A 15,719-nucleotide genomic window follows, 5' to 3' on the forward strand; every position below is an offset into this window, starting at 1 on the left:
TCGGTCGTGAGCCATGTAAATATACACGTTCGGGGGGGATAACAGCCCAGTCGTCCATTGGAATCCTGGAGTTTTGAAGACGCAGTTGGTCCTTATCCATGCTTATCTTCGGCAACCAGATGCGAGCGACCAGTCTCTTGGGAATCTCATTGTAGGGAATGACACTGAGCTTTACTCCCTCCCAGGCGTCGCTGATCTTAGCGACGCATGAACCGAGACAGTCCCTAGAGAATTGGTCCGCGCCAGCTATAACGTGGAACCCACGGACTATCTGAAAGCAATCAAAGTAGGAGATTATTCCCGTGGCCATCTCCAAAAGCCTGGCCTTAAAATTGGTTTACATCTCCAGCGCTAGTTTGCCCACTTTGCTCCGCTTGTGATCTTATTCGACCTCGTCTTGAAATCGATTGCGTTTCAGAGCGATGGGCTTCGCCTTCTTCTCGTCTGCCAGGCGTTTGCTATTGTATTCTTCAAAAATCGCCTGGTATTTAGCGAGGTCTTTTTCATCCTGCAAGTTGACAGTACCGGCCTCCTTATTCTTAGCAATCTTGCTGAGAATATGCATGGCCTTCTGGTACTGGCTCTTGAGCTGGACACCAGCGGACTCGCGCTTCTTAGTCGGTTTCCGGCTACCGACGTTCTTGTCGGCTTTCACTTTCGAGGGATCCCCCAACGTCGAGGATTTCGGGTTAGGAGTGCTATGTCTGGTACTCGCTATATCCAGTTTGACGGCAATGCGCACAGCGGTGCTACGGCTGGCACCCAGTGTTTTGCTCTGCTCTGCTGTCTCCTGGCTGGATGCCAACAGCTCTTCTTCCGATGATGCGCTTCGCATCACCCCCTTGTATTTTTGGAATTGAGGCCATGTTTTGGTCCCACGAATCCGGGAAGAATGTCCACCCTGGCTGGCCCGACCAGGGTAAGGGTCTTATTTGAAACTTCTTCAATATTCAGAGTTCGCATTCTAAAAACCAAGCTCCCCATTGGCCACACAGCTCTCGGCGTATGCTGTTCCACCTTGGCTTGGCGTCCTATTAACACCTTCTTCTGTGCAGGGAGGATGATCCCTGGGCTGTTGCTTCGGTCCATCCCCCGCCAGATCTACTTGCCGCTGACACATGACCAGCAGACAAGCAGATCTTCGTCAGTTGGATGAGCCTACTCCCCAGCCCGGCCCTACACAATCTTGGCCCGTCAGAAGACAGTTTCCACCGGTCCTGTGAGGACTTGCCGAATTATGCATATGTATCTAGCAAATATGGTAATGGAGGAATCGCTTTCATCTGACATTGTAAGACCGACAATGGTGGATGATAGATTCATACGATGCCTACGTGTAATACCACTGGAAGACTGTGGGAAATTGTTAAGATTTGAGCATACAGAATATCATCCGATCGAGAAAACTTTTATTGAAAGTATTTCTGTGGAAGTAAACAGCAAGGCGAATTGATTGAATTCCGTGCAAGCGAGGCTCCATCCTACCTAATGCTGCATTTCAAACGCTGATAAAGTATAAATATACTGTCTGTGTGTCAACCAGCTATATGGTAGTTCCTTTAGAGGTTTAGTCGCCTCGGCAGGAGCAATTTTAAAAGAACAAGCAGTAAAAGCTGTAAGGCAATATTCTCAGAAGTAGGAAGTAAGCCGATTAAGAACATTCTAAAGAGGTAGGCTTAAACTGCCAAAATTGCTGCTCGGAAGCTAACCCAGAAAAGTATAATTCAACTCTTCAGAGGTTTACACAATGTTGTTATCAATAATCGCTCATCTCGAGAAAGACTTAACCCCTTTGAGGCGAAAAAATCAAGATCGATTTTGAAGTTTAAACGCAAGAGATATTCTAAAGGAGGAAAAGCTTTTAAAAAATCTCCGTCTTCAAAGCAAGAAAAATAAGGAGGGAGTTTATGGGAAAAATTCATGGAGATATTTGAAATCAAGATAAGTTGCTAATCAACGGGATAGACTTGCGTGCCATTTTTTTGTTAGAAAAACCCGAATTTTACTTGTATTCTAAACACCTCGTTCAGCCACCACATCAAAATTATAGAGGCGACGTGTACATGAACCATGTAACTGTCAATCCGAACATCTTACTTGCGCATGAAAGTGTTCTCCAAAGATGTAATGCGTGAAGACGTATACTCTACGCGCAAACACATTTTCACTTTCACTGGATAATGCGGTGATTGGACAATTATCTAACTTGCTGGTGTTCGGTATACAGGAAAACGGTCGAAAAGCTCATACAACTTTAAACAAAAATAATCTGACAAGATTCAATTTATCAGCTAATGGAGTACAAGTAGCAAACCAACCTTTACTCGTAGAGTTTGACTTTTCAAATGAAACTTCGATTAGCACGCGAGGATATCTAAGCTTGTTCAAGGGTACTGGAATACATTATTCCGACAAGGGTCATCAAATATAAAAAAAAATTCTTTGATAATGAAGCGTTCTTGTTGGCGATTGATCTCACTCCAGACAATTCCTACAATTCAACATGTAGAAGTCTACTGAATCAGGGCACGATTAGGATCGAGGGGCGATTCAAATACGCTCTAAAGAAAAGCGTCATATGCGTTGTTTACGCAGAGGATGATAACAGTATGGAGATAGACAAGGCTCGGAATGTTTTCACGAGCTATTAAAATCTATATATAGTGCTGGCTCTCCGAAATTCTTCCACAATTAATCAAAAGTCGAAATGAGCTGTTTAGTGAATGTTGATTATCTTCAGATATCCTACTATAACAAGCAATCTAGCAGATGTGGAGGAATTGGGAAGATGTAGTGTTGGATGAAGACGTTATAAAAACATTAGCGAAATTTATTAACATATTTGTTTAAGAAGAAGGAATTTATAAAGCACTTTGTAACATCGCATTCGAAAATTATCAATATTGAATTCTGAACAGGAATGAAGACGATCGAACTAAACAGAACACTCAGAACGAACAATATATCATCAAGATCCTTGAAAGGCGTTTTCCCATGCAATTATTTACCGAAACAAATTAAAAGACCGGAATGTGTGGTAGCTAATGCAGATCCTTCTTACAAAAGTGGAACTTATTAGGTTGCTTTCTTCATTCCGAAAAAAAGACCTGCATAATACTTTGATTCATTTGGATGATACCAAGTAAATATTTTTTTCAAAAGTTTCTCCTGACTAATTCGTCCGTATTTATAAATAATAAGAAACGACTACAAAGTGCGTTTTAATCCCCCTGTGGGTATTACTGTTGTATGTATCTTTACTGGCGTTGTAAGGGACGAAGCCTTAGACATTTTCTAAACCAATTTTCATCATATGATTTCACTTGGAATGACGCTAAGGTTGTTACTTTATAGAAAAATGTATTTAAATCATGCACATAACAGGAGGAAATTTATGTACTCGTCGAAATGAAAACTAAGTTAAAAACCCGAATTGAAATATTTTACATTTAATTTTGCAACTACATTTGTTCATGATGAAGCTTGTAAGCAAGAAGTTAAAAAGTGAGAAAACGGCGAAAGCAGGAAAATCAGTGCAACAGAACAAGTGCTGTTAAATTACATATATTACTTGGACGGATGCCAGAACCAAAAACTTGTGCTCAGTTTTGATCCTTCAAACTTTGAAGCCAAACTCATTTTTCATCTTCATGGACAGCTTCCAGTATCGACAAACTATTCAGGATGGTGTGCAGTTTTCAGCCATATAAACAAGCTTAAAGAGGAAACTGGAGACTTTTTGCCGGATCAGTTTGGGCTTTCGAAATTTGCAGACATTTAAATTTTTAAAGCTATATGAGATGATGCGGTTCTTTAATATTGTTATGTCCCACAACAACAATACTATAATGGATACGTCACAAAGTGCCGAGAGAAAAGCATCATCAACCTGCCAGACGAAGATTTCTCGATGGTATAATATCGAGAGCATCTTCCGTTCATGTTAATTATTCCAGACTTTTTTATGAAATTCCAATATTGTGTACCGCTAATGTACTGTTTAATACTTTGTGTTTATAAAGAAATAAAAGAGCAAATTAAATAAAAGGAAAATATTGCCTTTTATGTTTTATTCAATGATTTTATTTTTCAGCAGATACATATACATCTTCTTCTTTTTCTTCAGTCTTTGTCCCGTTCGCAAGCGGGGTCGGCTCGTCATAATGGGTTCGGCATTTGCCTCAATCAAACGCCTGATCTGAATGCAATCGCGAGCATTTTGAATCCCCATCCAACGTATCAAGCCACCGTTGTTTCGGTCGGCCTTTTGGCCGTTTACCATCGACTTGGATATTTAGATCAATCTTGGCAAGTGAATTCTCGTTAGCGTGAATTATGTGACCATACCATCGAAGACACCTTTCTCCCAATTTTTCCACGATCAGTGCAACCCCATATCGACCGCGCATATCCTCATTTCGGATGCGATCAAAACGTGTTAGGCCACTAATCCAACGCAACATTTTCGTCTTCATTACCGCAAGACGCCGTTCATTGTCTTTTAAAGTTGGCCAACACTCAGAACCATAGATGGCTACAGGACGGACCACATTGCGGTAAATTTTAAATTTGAGACGTTCGTTGGTACGTCGATCACAAAGAACACCAATTGTAGTACGCCACTTCATCCAGGTTGCGTTAATGCGTGAAGTAATTTCATAACGCAGTTCTCCATTGGCTGATAGCGTTGACCCGAGGTATTATGATAAAATCGTTAAGTTCTGGGCAGGTCACTGCTGCTGACAGTGGTTTTGCCTATTTCATGGGGATCGGTCATCAAAAATTCAGCTTTAATCAGATCCAATCTGAGACCCTGTTACATGATTCGATCGTTCCATTTTTGGAGTTGCTAGAGATCATTTTTGCTATCAGATGCCAGGAAAACATCATATCCAGATGATGTTTTCCAACAGTGTGTAGGGCGCTGGACGTTGAATGCCTCATGTGACGGTGTCCGTAACAAAAACAAAGATGAGTGGTGATAGGGCGCTTCCTTGATGAACACCAACTGAGATACGAAGCGGTTTTGGCACTTCGAAGTTTACTTTTCGGATCGTGGTGGAGCCATTGAACCCAGCGCACAAGTTCTTCTGGCACTAAGTGTTGTCGCAAAGCATACCAGATGAGTTCGTGTGCACACGGTCAAACACTTTCTCTAGATCCAGAAATGCAATGTGGAAAGAGGACGATGCTTTTCACGGTGTTTCTCCATGAGTAACCGCGCGGCGTGTACTGCGTCAGTAGTTCCGCAGTTTGTGACAAATCCGGCTTGATTTACGGTTATTTCAACGATTCCATGAATACGGTTGTCAAGAATGCGTTCAAAAATCTCCATGGTATGGGAAGATAATCGGATCGGACGGTAATTTGAACATTCTGCTGGATAACGTTCCTTTTTAAGGTTTTGTGTAAACACAAAACCTTATTAAAATCGGTTTACCGTCTGTCTGTCTGTCTGTCCGTCTGTCTTTTTTTTTTTTTTTTGAGGAGGTGGAAATCTTCAAAAGACACTGGTCTGGACACACCAGCGTGTGGGATGTTTACCCACTAAAACCACCCCCGACTCCCTCCTTGCCCCGCGGAACCACCATAAGGTATTACATCACGGGGCGGAGTCAGCTCACTCTAGCTTAATCCCATTTCTTCTATACGCGGCGCACGTGACCGCGTTTTTCTCCTTTCCTCTGCCTTTCGCAATTTATCTTGAATTGATGCGATCATGGAGTTGACCGCATTCCAGTTCTCTTGATGTGCTAGCATTTTCGGCACCAGATTTTCTGGTACCAGCACCTCTCCTAGAGTCTCCTCTAGGTTCCTCCTTTCTTCCACAAATCTCGGACAGTGGAAGAATACATGCTCTGGGTCCTCTGGGAGTCCATCGCAATTTGGACAGTCGGGTGAGGTCTCCAATTTAAACCTGTGAAGGTATTGGAGATATCCTCCATGTCCCGTGAGAAACTGGGTGAGATTATAATTAACCTCACCGTGTCGTCTCTCCAACCACTCCTTGATGGCAGGAATGAGCCTGTGAGTCCACCGACCCTTTCCCGAGCGTTCCCACCGCTCTTGCCATCTATTTATGGATCTCTCCCTCTCAGCCTTCTTCGTCTGCAATAAGGGAGAGATTGGCTTCGCATGGTATATATTCGCCATCTCATCTGCCAAGATGTCAATGGACATCATTCCAGAGATGACGAATGCTGCATCATCTGAAACAGTCCTGAAGGCAGAGCATACCCTCAGAGCTGTCCTCCTGTAGACTGCATTCAGTTTGCTAGTGTTAACTGACATCCGCAACGCCTCGCTCCAAACTGGGGTCCGTCTGTCTGTCTGTCTGTCTGTCTGTCCGTCACACGCATTTTTCTCGGAGACGGTTATAGCGATTGACACAAAATTTGGTAGAAAGGTGGGAACTGTGAACGCTCACACATACAGTGAGTTACATCCTTTTACGTTGAATTTAAGGCGGGGTCCCCATACATGCAAAAGAGGGGTGTAAAATTTTTTTTCATCAAATATAGTCATGTGGGGTATCAAATTAAAGGTCTCGATTAGTACTTTTCGAAGCCGGTCTTAGTTTTGACATTTCTTGGAAACGTGGAGAGCGCGGGGGGTTGAAAGTGGTCATTTCTTTAAGGGGGCCATTCTCAGAAAAAACCAAGCCGAAAAATCTTAAAAAAATCAGGAGGCTGCCACTATATGGTGCCTTGGCTCCGAAATACCTTTCATACCGATATCCGTTCAAAGAAAGTTAATAATAGTATATTACTATAATTTTTTGTAATTGGCTGGAAACCCCCCTTAAATTCATCTTAGCGGCACGAAATTAGCAGTTATGTAGGCTATAATGTAGAGCATGATCATACCAAGTTTGATGGAAATCGTACTATTACTAACAAATTTATAATACGTCGAAATTGTTGCTTCTTTGAAAATTGAAGGCTATCAATGTCAATATCACCCGAAAGTGGACATATGCATATATTACGTGCTACGTATTAAGAAATACACAAAACCTTTCGTACCTGAAGCGTCCAGCTTCCGGTTTCCCGACTTGTTCAATATTGGAACTGTGGTACTTTCTTGTCAGTCATATGGTGTTCTACCTTCCAGAATAACCCGATTAAAGAATTCACTGAGCCACAATGTTGGATTCCAGCTCTTTGCTTTCCAGAGCTCAGATGCGATGTCGTCAGGTCCTGTAGTTTTCCCCGATTTCATTCGTTTTATTGCCTCCTTGATTTCAGTTGTGCTGACAGTTAAGGGGTTTGAGTGAGTGAGTTTAAAGTGAGCACCTGTGTTGCGACTTAATCCCACGGTCTTCTTAAGACACGGATTGATTTTGTGACCACAATCAGAGCCCCGCTGACACAAGCAACAACAGTACCAGTCTATACTAAGTGCATGGCTTAGCATTCATACTGGTGGATGCAAGAATTACCTAAATCTCTACCTAAATAAGGAGTACGGCACCCGTGTTGAAACGCAACACCACGCCGAGGCCCGAAGGTCTCTTCTCGTTTGAGCATAACCACAACCCCCATGAAACTCCCACTAGGGAGCCTACCGCAAATAACCGAGCTGTACTCACATACAACGGGAGTTCACCCGAAGTATGAGAGTCCAGGCGCCATTCCGGTTCCCATAGTACCAGTATACCCCTGGTAAGGTTTCGTGGCCAATTACCACTTCAGATGAGTCGCCGTGCAGACTCGGGTCTAATCGCCCTAATTAAACCTTTGGAGCATTCGCCTACTGCATCACGGCCGGAGAACCAAAGTGAGTACAGCTTCTCAAGGTGCCACCACTATGGAGGTTCTCCTCGGCCACTTGGTTTTGGTTTGGCCGACACGGGTGCCGCCCCGTCTTCCTCACCACCACCTCTGAGCACCAGTTGTGCTGACAGGTGGAATTGCTCCAAATGTCGGCAATGATTGTGCAAGTGGAGGATGAGCAAATTCTCCAGTTGAAATCTGCTCGAAGTATTCTCGCCACCTATCCGTTGCGGCTCGACGGTTGGTAAGTAAAGTACCGTTCTTGTCATTAAAGCAACAGAAGTGTTCGACATCCTGTATGCGTTGGTTTCGGCTTTTGGCAAGTCGGTACAGATCTCTCTCGCCATCCCGAGTGTCCAGTTTATAGTAAAGATTTTTGTAATGGTGCGCTCGGATGACAACGACTGCTTTCTTTGCTTCCCGGTTAGCATCCTTACAAATTTGTCAATTGGCCAGCGTTTTATCGTCGAGAAACTTCTGGTAGAAGCGTTTCTTTTCGCGGACCTTCATTTCAACATCGTCATTCCAAAGCCAAGTATTTCGGTTGATGTATCGCTTGCCTGGCTTGGTGACCCCGAGGGTTACAGAGGCCGCAAAAATAGAAGAAGCATCCCTATTTATATTTATTATTTTTCTCCATTCTCGTAATTTAATTCACTTAAAGCCATATGGATAGGATAAATGATTATCCGGGAGATTTTTTTTAATAAAATTAAATGCCAGAGTTTGCATCATCATCATCAACGACGCAACAACCGGTATCCAGTTTAGGCCTGCCTTAATAAGAAACTCCCGACATCCCGGTTTGCGCCGAAGTCCACCAATTCGATATCCCTAAAAGTTGTCTGGCGTCCTGACCTACGCCATCGTTCCATCTCAGGCAGGCTCTGCCTCGTCTTCTTTTTCTACCATAGACATTGTCCTTATAGACGTTTCGGACTGGATCATACTCATTCATACGGATTGAGTGATCCGCCCACCGCAACCGTGAAAACTGGCAAGATCATTGTCTTGTACAGTAAGAGCTTTGACCCTGTGGTGAGACGTTTCGAGCGGAACAATTTTTGTAAAGTGAAATAGGCTCTCTTGGCTGACAACAACCTTGCACGGATTTCATCATCGTAGCTATTATCGGTTGTGATTTTTGACCCTAAATAGGAGAAATTATCAACGGTCTCAAAGTTGTATTCTCCTATCTATTCTATAATATTTAAAATTCGATCGTTTGGAGGAGTAGACTGTTATCTACAGCATATTCAGAATAAAATTCATAAAGATAGTGTTTGTGACTCAAATTCTTGAACTATGTTATTAGAGATAAAAGAGAGCATACATGTAATGAATGCTATCGCCAAACATGTTATAAAGTAGTTCCACAAGAACATCTATGCTACATTGCTGCTTTTATCTGGCCTAGCACATTGGTCAGGGTCAGCCTAGTCAGTGTTATCGGTTTCGTTTCGAAACCGAATTCTCTCATGGCCATGCACAGTTCCAGCCTGGTTATGCTATCATATGCGGCTTTAAAGTCGATGAAAAGATGGTGCAACTGATGTCCATATTCCAACAGTTTTTCCATCGCTTGGAGCACACAGAAAATCTGAACTGTTACTGATTTGCCTGGAATGAAGTCCCTTTGGTATGGGCCAATGATGTTCTGAGCGTATGGGGTTACTTGACTTAGCAGGATAGCGGAGAATATCTTATAGGTTGTACTGAGCAACGTGATACCTCTATCACTGCTACACCGTGTAATATCTCCCTTTTTATGTATGAGCCAGATATTGCCTCTTTGCCAGTCGTCAGGCATTGATTCGCTGTCGCACTCCTTGAACATAAGTTGATGAACCACTTGGTGTAATTACTCGCCTCCATGTTTAAATAATGCGGCTGTAATTTCATCGGCTCCTGACGACTTATGATTTTTAAGCCGATGAATTGCACGGACTGTTTCTTCTATAATTGGTGATGGCAGTATTTGCCCATCGTCTTTAGTTGCCGAGATCTCCAAATCACCGCTGTTCTGGTTGTTTAGTAATTCATCAAAGTACTTAAGCCATCGCTCTAATATGCCCATTCTGCCGGAAATCAGATTTCCTTCTTTGTCTCATAAGTTGACTTCCACGCCTGGTGCGGTTGCCCCCTGTGCTTTTAGAGTTCAGAGTTTTTTGGTTCTCCCAGGCTTCCTTTTTCCGTTTGTGAAGTCGCTTCTCTGCTAGCCGGAGTTCGAGATAAGTTTCTGCGTGTGCCGACTTCCTTTGAGAATGCAACATTACTAGGTATGCGGTATTCTCCCGTTCCGTTGCTAGCTTACATTCATCGTCGAACCAGCTTTTTCGACTCTTTTTGCGGCTGGGGCCAAGTATGTTTGTGGTGGTATTAAGGATAACGTTCTTCAGGTGGTTGTGAAGATCATTTGTTCATACTCCATCTCCAGGAAATTTGTTAGATGCGGTTAATGTGGCATCCATTTTCCCCTTATGGGCTGCGTTGTGGATGGCTTCAGTGTTAACTATCATCTGATTGTCAGAGGGGATGCTGGGTCTTGTTGTGGAGTTCAGAGCACCATGCCAACGAGTTAGTGACTCTTCTCCAGGAAACCGGTCCCTGTCCAATGCTACATCAGCCCTATATTTGGACAGGGTATCGGCTAGCTGCTTGGCAGCTCCATCTCTGTACAGGGAGTGCACGTTCCATGAGAAAATGCGCAAATCGTTATCCCGTTGTCGTTGCCGGGTTCGTCGTTATGTAGTCAATCCAGTACGCTTTGTAACAAGTTGTTTTCCTTGTAGGATTGTCAGCCCTACTCAACCCCCAACCTGGAGGACCAGTTGGTACAATTTGTCTCGTTTTTAGGCGCGGGAGACTTGCCTTCATCCTTCTCCGTCTGCAGCTTTTCGTTAAGAAAATGCTCCCAGCGGTCACCACGGGCAGGTTGGAGATAGAGTTTGGTAGTAGAGCTGTTGATGGTGTTTCAACAGGCGTTTCCCAAGTTTTATGCTCCATCGTGCGTACCAGTCCACGTTTCCCCCTGGGGCCTATACTACCCTTTGACCCCTCCCCCGCTCCCCTACTCGTTTTCGCTTAATTTGATTCTCATACTTGATAATCGCGCCATTTTCTTCCTCAGCTTCTCCCGTTACTAAAGACTTTAAATGATTAAAGTTTACAATTTAGAATGTTTGAAAATTAATTGTTATGCCCTTACATTTTATTATATGTTTATATGCTTTAAGACCAATGGATATAAATTCCGAAATAAATGCATTAGGACCGAAGGATTCCATTTCATCTGTTAAATCGCCTAAATAATCTGATGTTTTAAGAACAGAAGATGTCTTTTTATTTCCAATAAATATTAAACTGTCAGTGTCGCAATAAAGAAGCGCGTTACCGTTATTTCCCATTGCTACATACACTTTTATCCGTGCAAAAGCAGTTGTGTATGCTGCAACGGGTATATTAATATACGGGAGCATGCTTAGATTTTCATCAAAATATCTCCAGTTTACCCACATTGAGTCCTCATTAATAGGTAAAATGAATGAGATCTCTATTCCTGGTGATTGAATAAAATTGCAAAACTCTTTGAAATCACCAATTTTCCTTTATATTGTTTATATCCAATTTAATACTTACGCACTCTTCAATTTTTGCCAAGAAATCCTCTTTATCTACTTCTGTTTTACATTCTCTACCCCAACCACTAGCTTCTTGCTTGATTTTGAAAAATGTGTTTACATACTCGGTGAATAACCCACCATTTTTCGTTTTTGGGTCAAATATTGTGTAATCATATTTCCACACTACAAGAAACCTTAAGTATTATACTTTATAACGTTGCTTCACTGCCAAGGCTACTTCATGAATCACCTATGTGCCGGTAATTCGTCTTTCACATTATTCGTGTATATGCGCACTTAAAGATGTTATTTTCTGCCCATTTTCTACAAAGTGGGAAATATAATTTATTGTCATATTTGTAAGATAAAACGGGTAAGAAGAGATTATCAGCAGGGAAAACAAAGCAAGAAAGAAATCCATGCGTTTCTAAAATTTCAGAAACTGGTAGAGTTTGGTTTCTGAATATTGTAGGATGCCCAATGGGGTATAGTGCGTATTTATTAATGTTTGGATACAGGCTTGTAAAATCTAAATAACGAATTACTTCATTTTCAGCATCAATTTTTGCATAAGTCCTACTATACTTCCGTTCTTCTCCCATAAACGGCATCGAGGGGGCTCAAAAGTAAAGTAAAGTATGCGAGATCTTCGCTTATTTGTTTATCTACTGCGGGCTTCCTTTTTAAAAAGTCTTTAAAATCACATTCCCAAATGTTTTCCAAATTATAACCATTCTTCCTAATAGCATGGTCCTTTCGGCCTCTGATTTAACGTGTCGCACTGACTATCCTTAATATATCTGATGAATTGAATTTGAAGCAGTCTAGAGCTCCATGGTAAAAACAACCAACAAAATTCGTAAGTGTTTGTTTTTGGGTTAAACCAATCGACGAAGAGTCCGCCTTTCTCTAATTTCACTTCACCTGCATTTAGTGCGGATAAAACTTCAACTGCAATGTTCATGCCTTTGAAATGTTCCCATTTGAGTGAAGCTGTTTTCCTTTGAAATATTTATTTTTTGGCATGATAGCCAGGGATTGAGCTTTTAAGATTTTTTTTCGAAATACCAGCATGCAGGCTGACGCTAGTGTGGAGGATTCTGTGAAAGGGTTAACAGTAGATATTTCCAGAAATTCTTTCATAAGAGATAAGCATCCTAAACGTAAAATAGGGACATCTTACTTAGTACTCTTAGTACTTTATCATTTCATTTTTATTATTAAACATTTTTGTACAATTTGAAGTGTACCATTCTAAGAATTTCTGTCTCTCTTTTTCCTTCATTGAATTGAAACCATACATTTTTGGTGTCGGGTATTTCCCAATTAATTAAAATTTTCCTTTGTATTGAAAAAGTATGGGAAGCAACCTTCATTATGATTTTCAAATCCAAACACATCAGAAAATTTCGATAAAGGAAATGGCAGAAAATTTAAAGAATCAATAAAACTAACACTTTTACAAGTAAGTTTCATTATTTTAGTGCCATTTAGTGCGAGAAAAATAATTAGAAAACGTGAATTACCTACTTCCCCCGGTATGGTTCAATGTAGCATAGATGTTCTTGTGGAACTACTTTATAACATGTTTGGCGATAGCATTCATTACATGTATGCTCTCTTTTATCTCTAATAACAAAGTTCAAGAATCAAGAGACCGTTGATAATTTCTCCTATCTAGGGTTGAAAATCACCACCGATAACAGCTATGATGATGAAATCCGCACACGGTCGTTGTCAGCCAACAGAGCCTATTTCAGTTTACAAAAACTGTTCCGCTCGAAACGTCTCACCATAGGGTCAAAGCTCTTACCACAGTAGATATACTATGGGCAGTACCCTTACAAAAATGACCCCACTTGCAAATGTGCTTGCAGAAGCTTATCTGTACACATCAGAGACGCTAAACAAGGAAATCGTATTGGTAAGAGAGAGATCGGTGAGCTTTTGCTATTCTGGTACTACGGCGTGCTCACCCATATAGCAAAAAGTTGTTTCACGTATTCACTTATACATAAGCCAAAACCTGCCAATCTCACCAATACATTGGCAAGTCCGGGCGGTATGTCAAACACACCTGATCGGGTTTTCGGTACATCTCGCTCATGCTCAAGGGCAAAACAATTTGAAATCGTGTGTACTCGCACTGATTTCCCCCCTTGAGGGGCAAGGGGGAGTGAGGTAGCTGTCTAGTATCTAACTGTGGCTCTTACTGTACAAGACAATGATCTTGCCAGTTCTCATGTATTCCTCGCAGACTTGGGTTCTTAGCAAGAATAATTGCGAAGGAGGAGGATGGACGATTCCGTAGCCTACATAACGATGAAATCTATGAGCGATACCATGACCGTCCGGTTGTGGATAAAATCCGACTGAATAGGTTACTGTGGGCGGGTCACTTAATCCGTATGGATGAGGATGATCCCACCCGGAAAGACTATAAGGGCAATATTTATGGTAGAAAAAGAAGACGAGGCAGACCCTGCCTAAGATGGAGCGATGGCGTAGGTCAGGACGCCAGACAGCTTTTAGGGATATCGAATTGGTGGACCTCGACTCAAAACTGGGATGTCTGGAGTTCCTTATTAAGGCAGGCCTAGACTGGATACCGGTTGTTGCGCCGTTGATGATGATAATAGAATTTGGATCAATATCATTGAACACAACAATCTGATAATTATTGAGTTACCTTTGAAATTTATTCTAGTAAGCTACAGCCATTTATTCCACTTACATTTACATTTGCAAATTTACAAAGTTTTTAGGTGCCGTACTTAAACTATTTTTTCCTATTTCACTATCAAAAACATAGCAAATACTGCTCGGAAGACAATGGACATCCCCTTCTTTGCCAACATCTACGACGCTAGTTTTCTCCAATAGGACGTCAGCTTCACTTAGTACTTTTGGATTTATTTTGCCCTTCCCAAATGGGAAATTGACGATGTATCTGTATGATATCGTCTGAAAGAAATGTTGAATTTCACTGATTAAGGCTTGATATTAATGATAGAATGTGTTCGCCATTTAGCTCGCTTACAGGTCTTAAATTTGACCAAATAATCCTTATTCATTTTAAATTCCCTAGAACATTCAAGAAAAAACTTGAAAAATGAATTCTTTCCTTCCACTGTTATTTAAACTTTTTATTTATCCAAGTAATTAATAACAGTGTTCATCACCTCAAAGCAAAACACTTTACCCAAAGCAACAATTTTGTAAGTTTAATTAAATTAAAAGTGAAAGACATTTTTAGAAAATTTTATTTTACTTTATGTTTCTTTTATTTTTACAATATATAATTTTTATTTATTTATTTATTTATTTCCTATTTTCTGTTTTCCTAATCTATACAATTTTAATCTATACAAATTAGAAAATCCAAAAATATATTATAAGCAAGCAGATAAAATGGCATACAGAGCAATAGAACTAGTTAATTTACTTACTTTATTTCTTTGTTTTTTTCAAACTGGGCATTTTCTTTTTTTTTGCCTTTTTTGAGAGATCTACGTTATTGTTTCTCTTCTTTCAATTTGTTAATTTTCTTAATAGTTTCAATTTTAATCCCCTTTTCGGCAATGGTTGCGACTCTGTATAAATCAGCAAGCTCACGCCTTATCCTGTGCTAAAGATCGGCTCGAAGGGGCTTCTTCTTAACTTTTGCAAAAGCAGCTGGTTGCGTTGGAGGCTTTTGCGAGTTCCTTGCTCGGTATTCCTCAATGGAAGTTGGCCTGAGGCCAGCAGTTTGGTCCTTGAGTGCTTACTCGAGATTTTATTACTATTTGAAAGTGCTGAAAACACATTTGTTATAATTTATTAATGAAATTTGAAATAAAAGTAGAAAAACTTTTAATAACATTTAACAAATTTTATAAAAGGATCTTACCCCACTGCTGACTTCTTGATAGTTTCAAAATTTCTGCGGATTTTCCACTTGAAATCTGCACTATTTATACATATTCCTAAGAAAGTCAAAAAATAGATCAAACTGGATAACTCAAATCATAATGTTCACAAGCAACAAATCTGCATTACAGCACTTAAGGCATAAGCATGTGTACTTTTTTTGGTGACGAGACAAACGTATTCATGATCGCAATACCTTAGTCCTATGCATTTTTTGTGCATCATTTTGCACTGAACGGGCAACCTGTCTTCATGATCATAATAACTTACGCTCATGTATTTTTTTTGCTTATTTTAGAAATCATGCAAAGTGTTGCAATGAATCATAAGACAAATATTTACGGAATCTTGTTCATAGGCATATGGTAGCAAAGGTTAATATTTTGAATTTGTAGAAAGTTTACATTTGCAG

This window comes from Hermetia illucens, chromosome 2 (genome assembly GCF_905115235.1).
Source record: "Hermetia illucens chromosome 2, iHerIll2.2.curated.20191125, whole genome shotgun sequence".
In the NCBI taxonomy this organism is placed as follows: Eukaryota; Metazoa; Arthropoda; class Insecta; order Diptera; family Stratiomyidae; genus Hermetia; species Hermetia illucens.